Source organism: Periplaneta americana, chromosome 16 (genome assembly GCF_040183065.1).
Source record: "Periplaneta americana isolate PAMFEO1 chromosome 16, P.americana_PAMFEO1_priV1, whole genome shotgun sequence".
Classification (NCBI taxonomy): Eukaryota; Metazoa; Arthropoda; class Insecta; order Blattodea; family Blattidae; genus Periplaneta; species Periplaneta americana.
In genome coordinates, this window is record NC_091132.1 from 167,324,711 (window position 1) to 167,338,867 (window position 14,157).

At 36.2% G+C, this 14,157-nt stretch overlaps 1 protein-coding gene across 2 annotated transcripts in view; it reads right to left on the reverse strand.

The window, feature by feature from the left end:
- The window catches only part of LOC138691821 (zinc finger protein 723-like), a 73,352-nt gene that overhangs the window by 13,805 nt on the left and 45,390 nt on the right, over positions 1–14,157 (reverse strand). The window contains exon 1 of one of the 2 annotated variants that reach the window (XM_069814295.1): positions 5,243–5,482. The exons of the other annotated variant lie outside the window; for it this stretch is intronic. The gene's annotated coding sequence lies outside the window, so the exon portion shown is untranslated. Of the gene's footprint in view, positions 1–5,242; positions 5,483–14,157 lie in introns of those variants that run through there. 2 annotated transcript variants of the gene reach the window in all.

The following is a 14,157-nucleotide window of genomic DNA, read 5'->3' on the forward strand; positions in this document are numbered from 1 at the left end:
GGGAATATCAGAATTAAAGGTGCGAAAATAGTGGTGAATTGGTGAGTGACGAATTTGGGTTGTTTTATTCATATGGTGAGTGCAAAGGGAGTCATAGTGTTGGAGTATTATTGGGACCACGTGTGAAAGATAAAGTGATATCAGTGCGTTATGTAGATGACCGGATGATAATGGTGAGACTACAAAGGAAGACAATGGACTTACAAGGAGGGGACACCGAATTAAATAAGATTGTGTGATTTGAAAGTACAAGAAGTACTGTTTAAAGTCATACCTGGTATGGGTGGCCAATGACTCCTCGTTTTGAAAATATTGGCTATTGTTTGTGACATACTTCCGTTAGGTGCTCAATAGGGAAGCATTAGACTGTGTAACAGCGTAGCCCATATGGTTGGATGCTGAGTTGTTATCCAGGCAACCTCAGTTCGAATCTTAACTTATCCTATATTTTTTTCTTTTAATAATAATGATTAATATTGTGATCACAGTTATCTACTTACATACCTATATCATATTTCTCAATGTATTGAATGCTTCATCACGTTTTAAAAAAATCACTAATTAATTAACATTGTATTGTAAAGGATAAATAATGAAATACTGCTCACGTAGGAAGGTAATATGTGTCACTGGTGTTCGTTCTATTTCTGTAGCAGCTATTCTATTTCATTTTGTACCCGATTCATTATGATGTCATAAAAACACACAAAACATACACATTTCCTGCACCATGCACAGCAAATGAAAGAAGGTTGTCCACAGTCACATTTTTCCGCACTTCTGCTGCGAAACAGATATCCTTCACATTCACAAACACTTCTCGTTCGTTTATCAATTTTGATGCGTACCGCGCATATTTCAACGTGGGTTTGAATATAGGAAATGACAACTGAAAGTGAATTAAAATAATATAATAATAATAATAATAATAATAATAATAATAATAATAATAATAATAATAATAATAATAATATCAAGCTTTAAAAAATGAGAAGGCATTAGGATTCGAACTCAGGTTGCCTGGATCACAACTCAGCATCCAACCACATGAGCTACGCTGTTACACAGTCTAATGCTTCCCTATTAGGCACCTAACGGAAGTATGTCATAAACCAGGGTCGGGCATGAGTGTGGCTCCATTTAGTCTGCCAGAGCTGCTATCGCTCCGCAAGGCACTTCAATTCCAAGCCAGAGCAGAATGCTCACGCAGTGGCGGACTCACATTACAGCTACCTTCCCTGCATTAAATATTACAAGAGCCACGGTTGTTCTAGTCATTCAGTCTGTCAGTACATAATAGTTTATAAGGATATTACATCAATCCATTGTACAGCACACACTTTATAACATTCTTATTAATTTAATAAAATAAACTTCGCTCTATGCACACACACAAATCATTAGGCTTATTTACATAACCCATACGCACATACTGCAATATCCTCACCACGGTTCTACGAGACAGGCGTATGGCTTCCACTTCCCCTACTTGCTGTGGACAGAGTTCATCTGCCAATATAATTAAACATCGCTTGATGAAGTTACTTTCGTTGAATGTTTTCAATTCCTTTGCAATTTCGTGGCAAATTTTGTAGCTAATTCCCATAGCCGATTCACTAAGTGCATTATTTTCATCCCGTTAATACATAATATAATATAATATAATATATAATCTATGATATATGATATGATATATGATATGATATGATAAAATATATGATATGATATATGATATATGACCATAAATTAATACAACTCAAAGAAAATTTATCTCAGGTACATTATATTAGAGTATTTATTCGATATTTATATTGCATTATAGGTTATTATAGTACATTTAGTAATGTATAACTTTAAATTATACATATATTATGACATATCATCATCATCATCATCATCAACGCTACAGCCCAATTTGAGCCTTGGCCTCTCCTAGAACTCTCTTCCATGTATCTCTGTCCCTGGCACCCAACCACCATCCTTTAATTCCCACTTTCTTTAGATCCTCTAAAAGTCCATCCATCCATCTATCGCAGTCTTGGTCGTCCTACACTCCTTTTTTCTTCAAATATATTCCCCATAACTTTCTTGGATATCTCATGATCTGCCATCCTTTGCACATGTCCTGCCCATCTTAATCTTGATATTTTAATGACTGTAACTACATCAGGGGACTTATATAGTTGGTAAAGTTCAAAGTTGTATCTTATTCGCCATTCTCCATTATCACATATTGGGCCATATATCTTCCTTAAAATTTTGGTTTCAAAGGATCTCAATCTTGACATATTAGTCTTTGAGAGGGTCCACGTTTCACTGCCATATGTTAATACAGGTTTTACCAGAACATTATAAATATTGCATTTTGTTTCCCTTGTAAGAAGTCTTGACTTAAAGTGCCTCAATAATCCAAAATATGTTTTATTAGTACTTTGAATTCCCCTATCAATTTCTTCGCTAATATCATTAGTGTCATTGATTAATGAGCGCAGATATACAAAACTAGAGACCCTCTGAAATTTATATTGATTAATTTTTAGATGGGTTGTTGTTATCACGACTCTTTTTTGTTTTTTGCATCCAAAAATCATGTACTTGGTCTTCTGTTCGTTAATTTTCAGCCCTTATGACATATCACAGTATAGTATATTACAGCGGAAGGTCCGTCTTCAAAGTTCGCCATCATACTGCAGAGTCACCACTGCACCTACACTGAATGACGTACAGTATGCATAAGTCACAGCGATCGGAAGACCCGCTCTTTAAAGCACACAGAGCTCATTTCTCAGAATCACGTAATGTGCCCAGCCCTGTCATAAACAATAGCCAGTATTTCCAAAACGAGCGGTCATTGGCCACCCATACCAGGTATGACTTTAAACAGTGTCTTGTACTTTCATGTCACAAAATCTGATTTAATTCGGTGATATACAGAGCGTGTCCTCTCCTTGTTAGTGCTAGTGCATGTTTATATGCCACAAAGTGGATTAGCAGGCGATGAAGTGGAAGAAAGCTATGACAGGATAGAAGACAAGGAGAAGAAGGGAGCATGTAATCCTAATGGGCGACTGGAATGCAGTTGTAGGAGGACAAGACGGAAGAACAGCTGGAAAATATGGACTGGGAAAAAGAAATGACAGAGGAGAATATTTGGTGAAATTCTGTAAAAGAATTGCAATGATTGTTGGAAATACATTATTTCAACAACATAAACGAAGAAGATACACATGGTCATGCCCAAGGAACGAAAGGAGATATCAGACAGACTATATACTGGTACAGGAAAGATTCCGAAATTGCTTAAAAATGCGAAGACTTTACCAGGAGCGGATATTAACTCCGATCATGTCCTACTGATAGGTGAAGTAGATATTCGTCTGAAGAAGATAAGAGAGAGACAGGTGACGAAATAACTGAACATGGAAAAAACTGAAGAATGAACAAGACAGAAGAAAATTTGATTTAAATTTTCAAGAGAAAGCCGCTACATTAGAATCCACACCTGAGAATAGTAATGAGTACTGGACTCATTTAAAAAGTTGTATACAGACAACAGTAGAAGAAACAATAGGATACACAGAAGGTGTGAGAATTAAGAAATCGTGGGTCACAGGGAAATGTTGGAGCAGACGGAGATGAGGGGAAAAATGGAAAAATATCAACACAGAAGGAGGTACAAGAAACTACAGGGAACTCAACAATGAACTAAGAAGAGAAACTGATAAAGCAAAAGAAGACGGGATGAAAGAGAAATGTGAAGAAATACAGAATCTAGAGAGAAAAGGTAGTAAAATGTTTGAACTTCACAAATAAGAACAGGAAATCCATGTGGTTGATGGAGGACGACATCGGAAATGAAATAAAAGACAACAACGAATACTAAGCAGATGGACGAAATATGTAGAAGAGTTATATGACACAAAAAATCGTCCAGATGACTTAGCTATAAGAGACGAAGATGCCACATGAAAAGACGAAAAAGGATTCTCTATTTTAAACGAAAAAGTTGAACTAGCGCTTAAGGACATGAAGAATGTGAAAGCAACTGGAGTTGATGGAATCCCCATAGAATTAGTGAAATGCTTGGGAGAATATAAGAAGCAAATTCTATCATTATGCAACGAAATATATGAGAAAGGCGAATGGCTTCAAGATTTTACAGAGACAGTGTTGATTCCCATACCGAAGAAAAATAATGAGAAGAAATATAAGGAGTTCAGGACTATCAGTCTAATATCGCACTCGGCGAAGATTCTCTTGCGAATACTGAATAGAGGTTTATATTCTAAGATGGAAGAACAGTTGAAGGAGAGCAGTTAGGCTTCAGGAAGGAAAAAAGTACGAGAGATGTAATTAGACTGCTACAGACAATCGGTGAAAGATACCTAGAGAAAAATAAAGAAGTGTATATAGTAATTGTGGACCTAGAAAAGGTTTTCGACAGAGTTAATTGGAATAAACTGATAGGGATCCTAAAGAAAAATTGGCGTTGATTGGAAAGAGAGAACTTTCTTCAGTAATCTTTATATGAAACGAGCGAAAGTCAGGATAGGAGAAGAAATGTCAGAAGAAAATGAAATTGGAAGAGCAAGTATGTCAAGGATGTCGTTTATTACCTAACCTGTTAAACATCTACTTGGAGGGTTTAGTAAAGAACTGTTTTCACAACATGGGGGGAGTGATAATGGAGGAAGAAGAATAAAGTGCATAAGATTTGCTGATGATATGACGTTGTTAGCAAAAGAGGAACAGTATGGGTTGAAGATAAATGCAAATAAGACGAGGAAGATGGTTTTATTTTTATTTTCTATTGGGTTATTTTACGACGCTGTATGAACATCTATGTCATTTAGCGTCTGAATGAAATGAAGGTGATAATGCCGGTGAAATGAGTCCAGCACCGAAAGTTAACCAGCATTTGCTCGTATTGGGTTGAGGGAAAACCCCAGAAAAAACCTCAACTAGGTAACTTGCTCCGACCGGGATTCGAACCCGGGCCACCTGGTTTCGCGGCCAGACGCGCTGACCGTTACTCCACAGGTGTGGACAAGAACATGGCCACAGGAAGAAAAATATTTCTATTACTAGGCCAATCTTCGTTATCCTTCACACTTTTCATGAGCCTGACGTCTTATTTGCGTTTCATTATGAGTTAGATGTGTTAAATAAGTGGATAGCAAAGTTATATGAGCCCGAAGTATGTTACAAGACATGTGGGTTAGTTGAGGCGATATCTACTTACGTGACGTGAAGCCCAGGAATGTCAAAAGCTTTCAATAATTTAAGAACGATTTTTCTCCGTGTAGCCCTTTGTGAGGAGGTATCGAATCTTAACTTCAATTATATACGATGCAATCCATAAAATCTCTTAAAAATACAAAATTACAACTGATCTCTTCCACAACTGTACTTCAGCGAAACGAATCTCCTACTCTCTCATATACCGAAGGTGAAAACAATTGGCATCCAGATTACACACAAAGCGCCAACCATAGAGATCAATGATGCCGTGAATGTGATGGAGTTTACTCGTTTACTGCTCTTCACAAACTATTATCGGCCACTACATAGTCACGAAGGTCAATACGTAGTAAATATGCATCCATTAGTTGCTAACCACTATGATCGCTACTAACGCCTCATCACAGACAATGCGAAATAGTACTGGCACAGTCTGTTATTCCTAGTATCCTCAAAACTCAAGCTTCGTGATTGTATATACTAATATAGACTGTGTATCGGCATTCTAGCAGAGTTGCCAATGTGGCCATTCTGGCGCCTTTTATATTCCTTGTGGCGATGAAAATTTTCATTTAGCGATATGGCAACTTTACTGGCGTCTTTAATATATGTGTCTACCCATTTCACTTTGCGTGATTCCGGTTCCATCTTAAATTTATAAAAATAATGCAACTAAAACATTCTTTTCACAAGACTGTGATCCATTGTACGTAATATTCATCAGAACGTAAATATCTGTCAGTTATTGTAATTCCGTTAATTTTCAAAAGAAGGCACAGTAACGTTCAAGATTGGGTAGAAAACTTCTCCAGGCTCTGGTACGAGAATCTACAACGTTTATATGTGATTTACAAGGATGTTTTTATAACATAATTAAGTGGAATTAACGCATATAAATATACGGTATTACATTAATTTATTAAATATGTGGATTATATTACCAATTAAACTTTTAGTTTAAAATAGGCCTACATGTAATTTACTTCCAAACTTCGATATTAATCAATAGAAACGATGTTGAGCAGCAAGCCGTTAATTAATAATAGCGGGAATTCAGCGATTTACTAGGCCTATTAGCATTTAGCAGATTCTTTCTTTTGGTACAAGGAGGGGGAGAACAGCCTGGGCTAAAGATAATAATTGTAGTTTAATTAAAATTATATATTCAAGACTCAAAATTCGGTACCGATATTTAGTCATAATTCAATATCACTACCATTTAAAAACAATGTACCATTAGACTCACCTAATGCAGAAAATTAACATTTTCAGGCCGGTTTCAAGGGCGCTACAGATTTTAAGAAAAATTCGAATGAAGCAATTTGTAAAGTATGTAAACCTGTAAACGACAGAATACAGGTTGGACAAACAGCAAAATGCAAGTATCAAAGATACACATCATAGCTGAATAATGCCATTTAATGGCCCTGTATCTTTGTATTAAATAATATTAACAATAAAATAATTACTCCTACAAATTTATGAATGTATATAAATGGTTATGTTCATAATTACAATGTAAGACTTTTTCTTAAAGTTTATTACTGCTTTCACTATCATCTTCAGGGATAATTGGCTACTTTCTGGCGTCTTGTTGGTGTATAGCTGGCGACACTGGTCTGGAATGATCTGACAACCCTGCGTTTTAGAGTTGGGCAACACGATTCTTTTTCAGAAGTCGATTCCAACGATTCAATCACACATTACGAATCGATTCTAACGATTCGTTCACGATTCTTCTCAGTCTGCGATTCCAACTATTCTTTTGAATCGTCAACGAGTTCACGATTCTTCCCAGTCTGCGATTCCAACTATTCTTTTGAATCGTCGCAAGACACTTTCCTTTGCAAACCACGCGTAGAACAAAAACGTTCTACATCTCTCTCATAGATGGCATAAGAGACGAGACATTGGATTGTCTCTTTCTCATTGGCTGGAACCATTCAGTATGAACTCCATTAGTCTCCAAATTACCCAAGATAATGTCTCTAAATTATAATTTATCAACTGAACCTTATTATGAAGTACATTTTTTGCATTACATCTCTATTTAACTATGCAAATTTCAGGTTTGTGTTCATTATTTTCCATACTTAACAAATGCAGTACATATTTTGATTTCACTCTCGCTCGGGAGCATTCGACACGGTTCGGAAATGTCCGTTGACAGGTTACATCAAACAACGAATAGAATCGTGGGTTACGATACCATGCCGATTCCTTCATATTCTTTTGAATGACGATTCGTTACGATTCTTTTGAACGACGATTCGTTGATACCACGAATCGATTCTTACGATTCTTTATTATTAGTCGTTCGAATGAACGATTCGTTCACGAATCGACCCAACTCTACTGCGTTTTAGGTTACAATCGTTTTGGTTTCTCGCCGTTTATTGCCCTGTATTGACTTGCCTTCAACGTTGGCCATGTTCAAACAGAAAATTATGGAATGGAATCATAGTTTAAAATCTCGTATTTTCCACAAAATTCTCACAACATAGACTATTGATAATAATGCAATACTATTTAAACTTTACAAAAGATACAATTAACTTCTCGCATAGAAACCTCATAAGTGAGATCAAAAGTCATCATTCATGAAAGCGAAGGAGATAATGGTGTATGGTGACCAGTCCCTTTACTCCTCCATTGTATACATCATTGTCTAGTTATAAATTACACTAATAAAAGTTCAGATCTTCATTTGACACATCGAGAAGTGAGATGTACGGCACTATCAGTACTCCCTGATAATAGATTTAGATATCAGCAAAAACCTCAATCAACGCTATAAATTGTTGTGATTAAATAATTATTTAGGAGAGTGTGACGCAAGCTTACGGTTGACCGGAGAAGGAACTAGACTGTCCTCTGTGAACTTAAATGGAGAGCAGGATAAATATGAAACTTTTACATTCATGGATTACCTAAAAAATTATGGGTTTCATAAATATGATAATATTTTCCATGTTGAAACTTTCGTACACTACTTTTAACACTTGAATATAAATAATTGATTAAATGGCGATCTTTCTCGTGTTAATTACGTAAGCATGTGCGGCTTACAGCTGTTTCGGTCCTACTTAACACCATCCTCAGAACCTACTAGATCTCGGCGCTATCTCAACTTCGCTGCCTGTTGTGTGAGTGCGTTCGTGTGATGAAGAGTTGTGTCAAATAGTGTGTCTGTATATTTAATATTGTTCTATTGTGTTGAGTTTTTGGGTTGTGTGTGTAGGATTTCCATGTCTGTATTTATGTTATTGTATGTGTGGTTAGCATTAGTTATGTGTTCGGCATATGTATATGTATTGTGTCCTCAGGTTATTGCTTTAATGTGTTCTTTGTACGGTATCGAGTTTGGAATGATTTGCCCGTCTGTCCAATGTAGAAACTGTCGCAACTATTGCATGTGAGTTTGTATACGCCTGTGTGGTTGTATTTATTTCTATGTGTTGTTTGTTTTTTGAGATGTCTTTGTAGTGTGTTTTCTGTTCTGTATGCTATGTTGTATTTCGGTTTTCTGAATGAGGATGCGATCTTGTGTGTGTTTTCGTATGTTAATGTGATGTATTTCTTGTGTTGAGATAGCGGTGAGATCTATTAGACTCTGAGGATGGTGTTAAGTAGCACCGAAACAGCTGTAAGACGCACATGCTTACTTAATTAACACGAGTAAAATCACCATTTAATGGATAATATTTTCTTATGCAAAGCGTGAATTTTGAGGAATACTTCTAACGAAAATTAATGCATTATAATATAAGTAGGCAAGACTGTTGTACCTTGAAACACATTTCACGTTTTATTTTGGAAAATGAAAATTTTTAAAGGAAAAAATATTTGAAATAATTAATGAAGATTCCTTTACAACTTCCTATATGTAATTTCCTGTTTTACAGATCTATTAAGGATGGAAAAAATAAACTGAAGGGATATGTAATGTGTTCAAGGGTACAACAGGTTCATGTACCTTGAAAAATACCCTCTTCTAATTTGGAACACATGGGATATAGGTGGGAATGTAGCTGTAAAAACTGACAGTCATATTAAAAAATATATTTGCCATCATAAACCAGAGCAGGCTTCTCTGATTGAGATTTTATTTTCTGTAGTAGCAATAAATGTTTCAACAGCTTTCTTCAAGGCATACAGATCAAGTGGATGCCTCGTAACTCCAGACTTACATGATCTCAAAATAAAAGAAAAACCAATAGTATCGTGTACCTTGGAACATGTTCCATAATACAAAATGTTTTGTGTTCCTAGTTACAAGAGGGTGCACTTTTAAACAAATGACTCCCAAAACCAGAGATTCGAATAAATCATGAAAATTAAAATATGTTATTACTCACCAGATGGAAGGAACACACTGCACTTGATTGATAGTCACAAATACAATTTGGTCTTGTGTTAGAAAACATATCAATGAACGAAATGTTTACTTTTGGTCCTAAAAAAGTGTTTTGTCCACAGAACTCACACGTTGCAATAACTCAAACCGAAACTACGATCAGAGCTACTTAGCGCATTTCTCTACAATCTACTTCAGTTTGAGTCCTCTAGGTAGCAGCAAAATTAAAAAAAATAAATAAATAATAATACAAAGTTACACTAAGCTGAAGATACAACAGTTTCCCCTATACTCGCATATCATATCTAGTTTAAAAGTATCCCTTAACGCGATAATTTTCACGTATGTTTGACATCTCTACTTGGTTTCTAATTGAGAGCAGCCATCATCGTTCATTTAGAAGACAAAGAAAGAAGACTGACCAATTTGGCTAGCGTTCTGGTGACGAGAATTTCGGATCCCAAATGAACGAGTATTATGTACACTACAACAGAACTTATGTATCTGTAGTAATTTAGAGGGCGGATTGAACGGTTAATAAAAAATATCGAATAATCCTTCACATGAAAGATTAAGTGCATAATACCCATTAATTTGAGAAAAATTCGTTCCAGCGCCGGGAATCGAACCCAGGATCTCTCAGCTCCGAGCGCTGGCCGCTCTTTCCAACTGAGCTATGCCGGGACACGATCTACGGTGTTGGCCGACCTCTTCTCATTATATCACCTATGGCCTACTACCTGCATTTTAGACATATAAGTCATATATGCAGGAGTGCATATTTAAATGACTTAATTCCATATTCAACAACAGTTTCTGAATACTGTTAACATTGATATATACATATATTCGTATATATGATCGTGTCCCGGCATAGCTCAGTTGGAAAGAGCGCTCAGCGCGCAGAGCTGAGAAGTCCCGGGTTCGATTCCCGGTGCCAGAACAAATTTTTCTAAAATTAATACATGCTGACTACTAACAAAAAATTGCAGTCTCGATTTTTCAATGAGGATGCGAGACCTCAAATACATATACATGTGAATAATACATTTCGTAATTTCCTTCGTGGGCTTTTGTTTAAAACGGCTACACTGTGGATCTAAAGTTCACTAATGTAAGTCGGGTTGTAGTGACAGAATTTAAGGGCCAAAAGTAATTACTCCTAGTGATGGATGACTGCGTGATGAAAGGAATAATGCAGATCTCATATTATAGATTTACACACTTTATACATTGTCGATTTTTCTTTCTAAAAAAAAAACAATTACTTGTAATTTTTCATAATTAGCAAAACACATTTTTTTTGTCACCATGGAGGATATTTCGAATAACCGTTACACAATATGGCTATTCGAACAGTAGGACAGGACTGAATGGTTCATTGGTTCGAAATTGTGGAAGAACCTTCGGGTCATTTCCTCGAAAGCAAGTAGTGAGTATATTCAAGTTGTAAAAACACTCCCTTCCACAAGTAACCGTCTCTGTTGCTGGCAGCAGTATTATTCTTACTGCATAGGCCTGCTGTGTAATAGTGAAGTCTTGTAATAACCCTCCCTAGATTACAATAGGTACTAAAATAATGTTATATTTTTTCTGTAGCAAGAAAAATAAAAAACGAGAAAATGACAGTCGCATAATTCACCGAACGGTTAAACGGGAGATTGATAATAGGGGTTCTACCACAATCTAGTATATACAGTTACGAAGCTCAATACGTAATAAATTTGCATCCAGAGATAGTTGCTAACCACTAGCATCGCTACTATCGTCTCATTACACATAACACGAAATAGTACCTGCACAGTTTATTGTTTCTAGCACCCTCAAAACTCAAGCTTCGTTACTGTATATACTAGACTAGACTGTGGTATTAATGTATATATATCCAATCTCTACAAAATTCACACAGACAGGGCTTACAAATTACCTCTGGTCTATGTGTAGGGCTATATGCTTTATAAGGTTACCCGTATGAGTGTAATTTTTCCCACAGAAGTCACATTTGAAACGCCTTTAGAGCAGATGTCCCCGTCTATGTCTTTGCATACTTCCCGAATGGGAAAAAGTCTTTTCACAAACTTCACATTCAAATGCTCTCTGGCGTGAGTGTACCCGAATGTGCTTTTTTAAATATTCCGACCGTGAGAATTACATTCCACAGACATCACACTTGTATGGAATTTCAGCGCTGTGTATAAGTGAATGCCTCTTTAAACAACTCGAGTTTATGAAACACTTCTCACACTGATCGCACTTGAATGACCTGTCACCCGAGTGAATGCGGGAGTGATAATTTAGACTTGCCGCTTGTGAGAAACACCTTCCACACAGATCGCTACTGGATGCAGATGGCAATGTATCTGATTCGGGGGATAGCAGAATGGGAATATCAGGACCATGAGGTACGGGCCGAATGGCAGAGTGAATATTAGGATATCGAATATATTTCTCGTTTTTAGCAGTATATCCAGCTATCTTAACTGTACAGAAATAACAATCGTCTCCATGATTTGTAGGTTCCCTCCAAATCATAGGAATACCAAAGGGCAATGACTTCCTTTTTCCATTTTTCCAACTCCTCAACTCTTCAACACAACTACGACATACTTTATGGGGGCACCAGTATTTGTCCTGGTCTCCAAACTTAATGCCAAACTATTCAAAGTGAGTATTCTTTACAAAAGCTGTTATAGTCTGTCCCAGTTTTACTAACATATATGGCCCGCATATATAGCAAAACAATTTTGGATCATTTACACAACCACGTTTCGACATTTTTATGAAATAACACTATTATGTTGTATTCTCGCAGAAAAATGACAACTCACACACTTCACTTTTACACGACAACCAACAACACAAAAGAGAATTTATAATTTTCTTTGCAACTTTTAAAAGGGGGTAGGTTCATTATTTCTCATTATCTATTATTTAAGCTTGGTATTATGTTAGATCTAACAGGGTCTGTAATATAATATATTTGTAAGAACTGAAGGTTGTTACTCTCAGCTGGAAGAAGGTTTTGTCACCAAACGATACCATCTGAAATAAGATGTTGCACTGCCGTATATTATTTAAATAGGGGAATCTATAACTGATGTACTGCTATAAATATCTACCCGATTTTATTAATTTGTTTTTTTAGTAGGTTATTTTACGACGCTTTATCAACATCTTCGGTTATTTAGCGTCTGAATGAAATGAAGATGATAATGCCGGTGAAATGAGTCTGGGGTCCAGCACCGAAAGTTACCCAGCATTTGCTCGTATTGGGTTGAGGGAAAACCCCGGAAAAAACCTCAACCAGCTAACTTGCCCCGATCGGGAATCGAACCCGGGCCACCTGGTTTGGCAGCCAGACGTGCTGACCGTTACTCCACAGGTGTGGACTTAATTGGTTGTGGAGGCTCTTAAATCTCAGGAGAAAAAAATTTTCCAGCAGCGCAATATATTCAAGAATAATTTACAAACATGTTAAACGGATTATTCTTGCAACGAAAACGGACGCTCTCTGGACCAAATAGTCGTACCTATTTTAGTTATGTAATTACTTCATTGTTTCATGTGGTATTGTATGACGTTATGACAGAAATACCTATATTTTTGTTTTTATTGTAACATTCGACAATAACTGACGGAGTATATAGCATCTCGCGCTCAAGAGAGGTGGAGTTCGGGGTTTGAGATGGCTTACAAACCACAAGTAGTACGGTACTAAAGATGTTGCTTTATTAATTATTCAATATGGAGTATTGTGCACTACATAGAACTGTTACCTATTAAGTATACATTACCGTAGATCACACAAATACGCAATTAAGCATGAAAAATATGTTATGTTACTGAATAATTAATACTTAATATGTGCCGCGTGTATATTTGTAAAATTATTCCATCTCCGGCTTTCATTCTTTCATACAAAAACGCAAAGCAAATCAGACATCAATTTCAGTATGGTACCTCCAAATAGCATTAAATTTAACTGCAATACATACAGCTAATTATTAGTGTCAATATTATATAAAGTTTTATGTGCGTAAGGTTCTGTTTAGTCGTACCTTATATGCATTTTTTGTGGCCTGTCCTCGATTCACTCATGAGCTTCTGTAATGACATAAAGCCTACGTACATCTACAGGAAATACACATTCCAATGATGAAATAATTATTTAAATATATTAAATAGTTTCTTGAGATTGCCTCATGCAAACACACAAACATTCTCTCTTTATAATATAATAATATGTAGTATATTATAAACACATATAATATAATATCCGTATATTAATCCGATTGTTGTCCAAGGACTCCAAGGCCGCCCTTAAATAAATGCAGTCATTTGTTTTATCTCAATTACTGCTATGTTGGTGCCTAATCTGACGTGGCCAAAATATAAAAACAATTGTTATTTTTAAACTGAATTATCTCTACATTTGGTATTGCAGATTCCCCCACGGAAATATTATGTACCTCATTACATCACAGTAACATCAGTCCTATCAGAATTTTGCATGGAATAAAACTTATAGGAAGTCATTATTAAGGAAACTTTTGTTATGT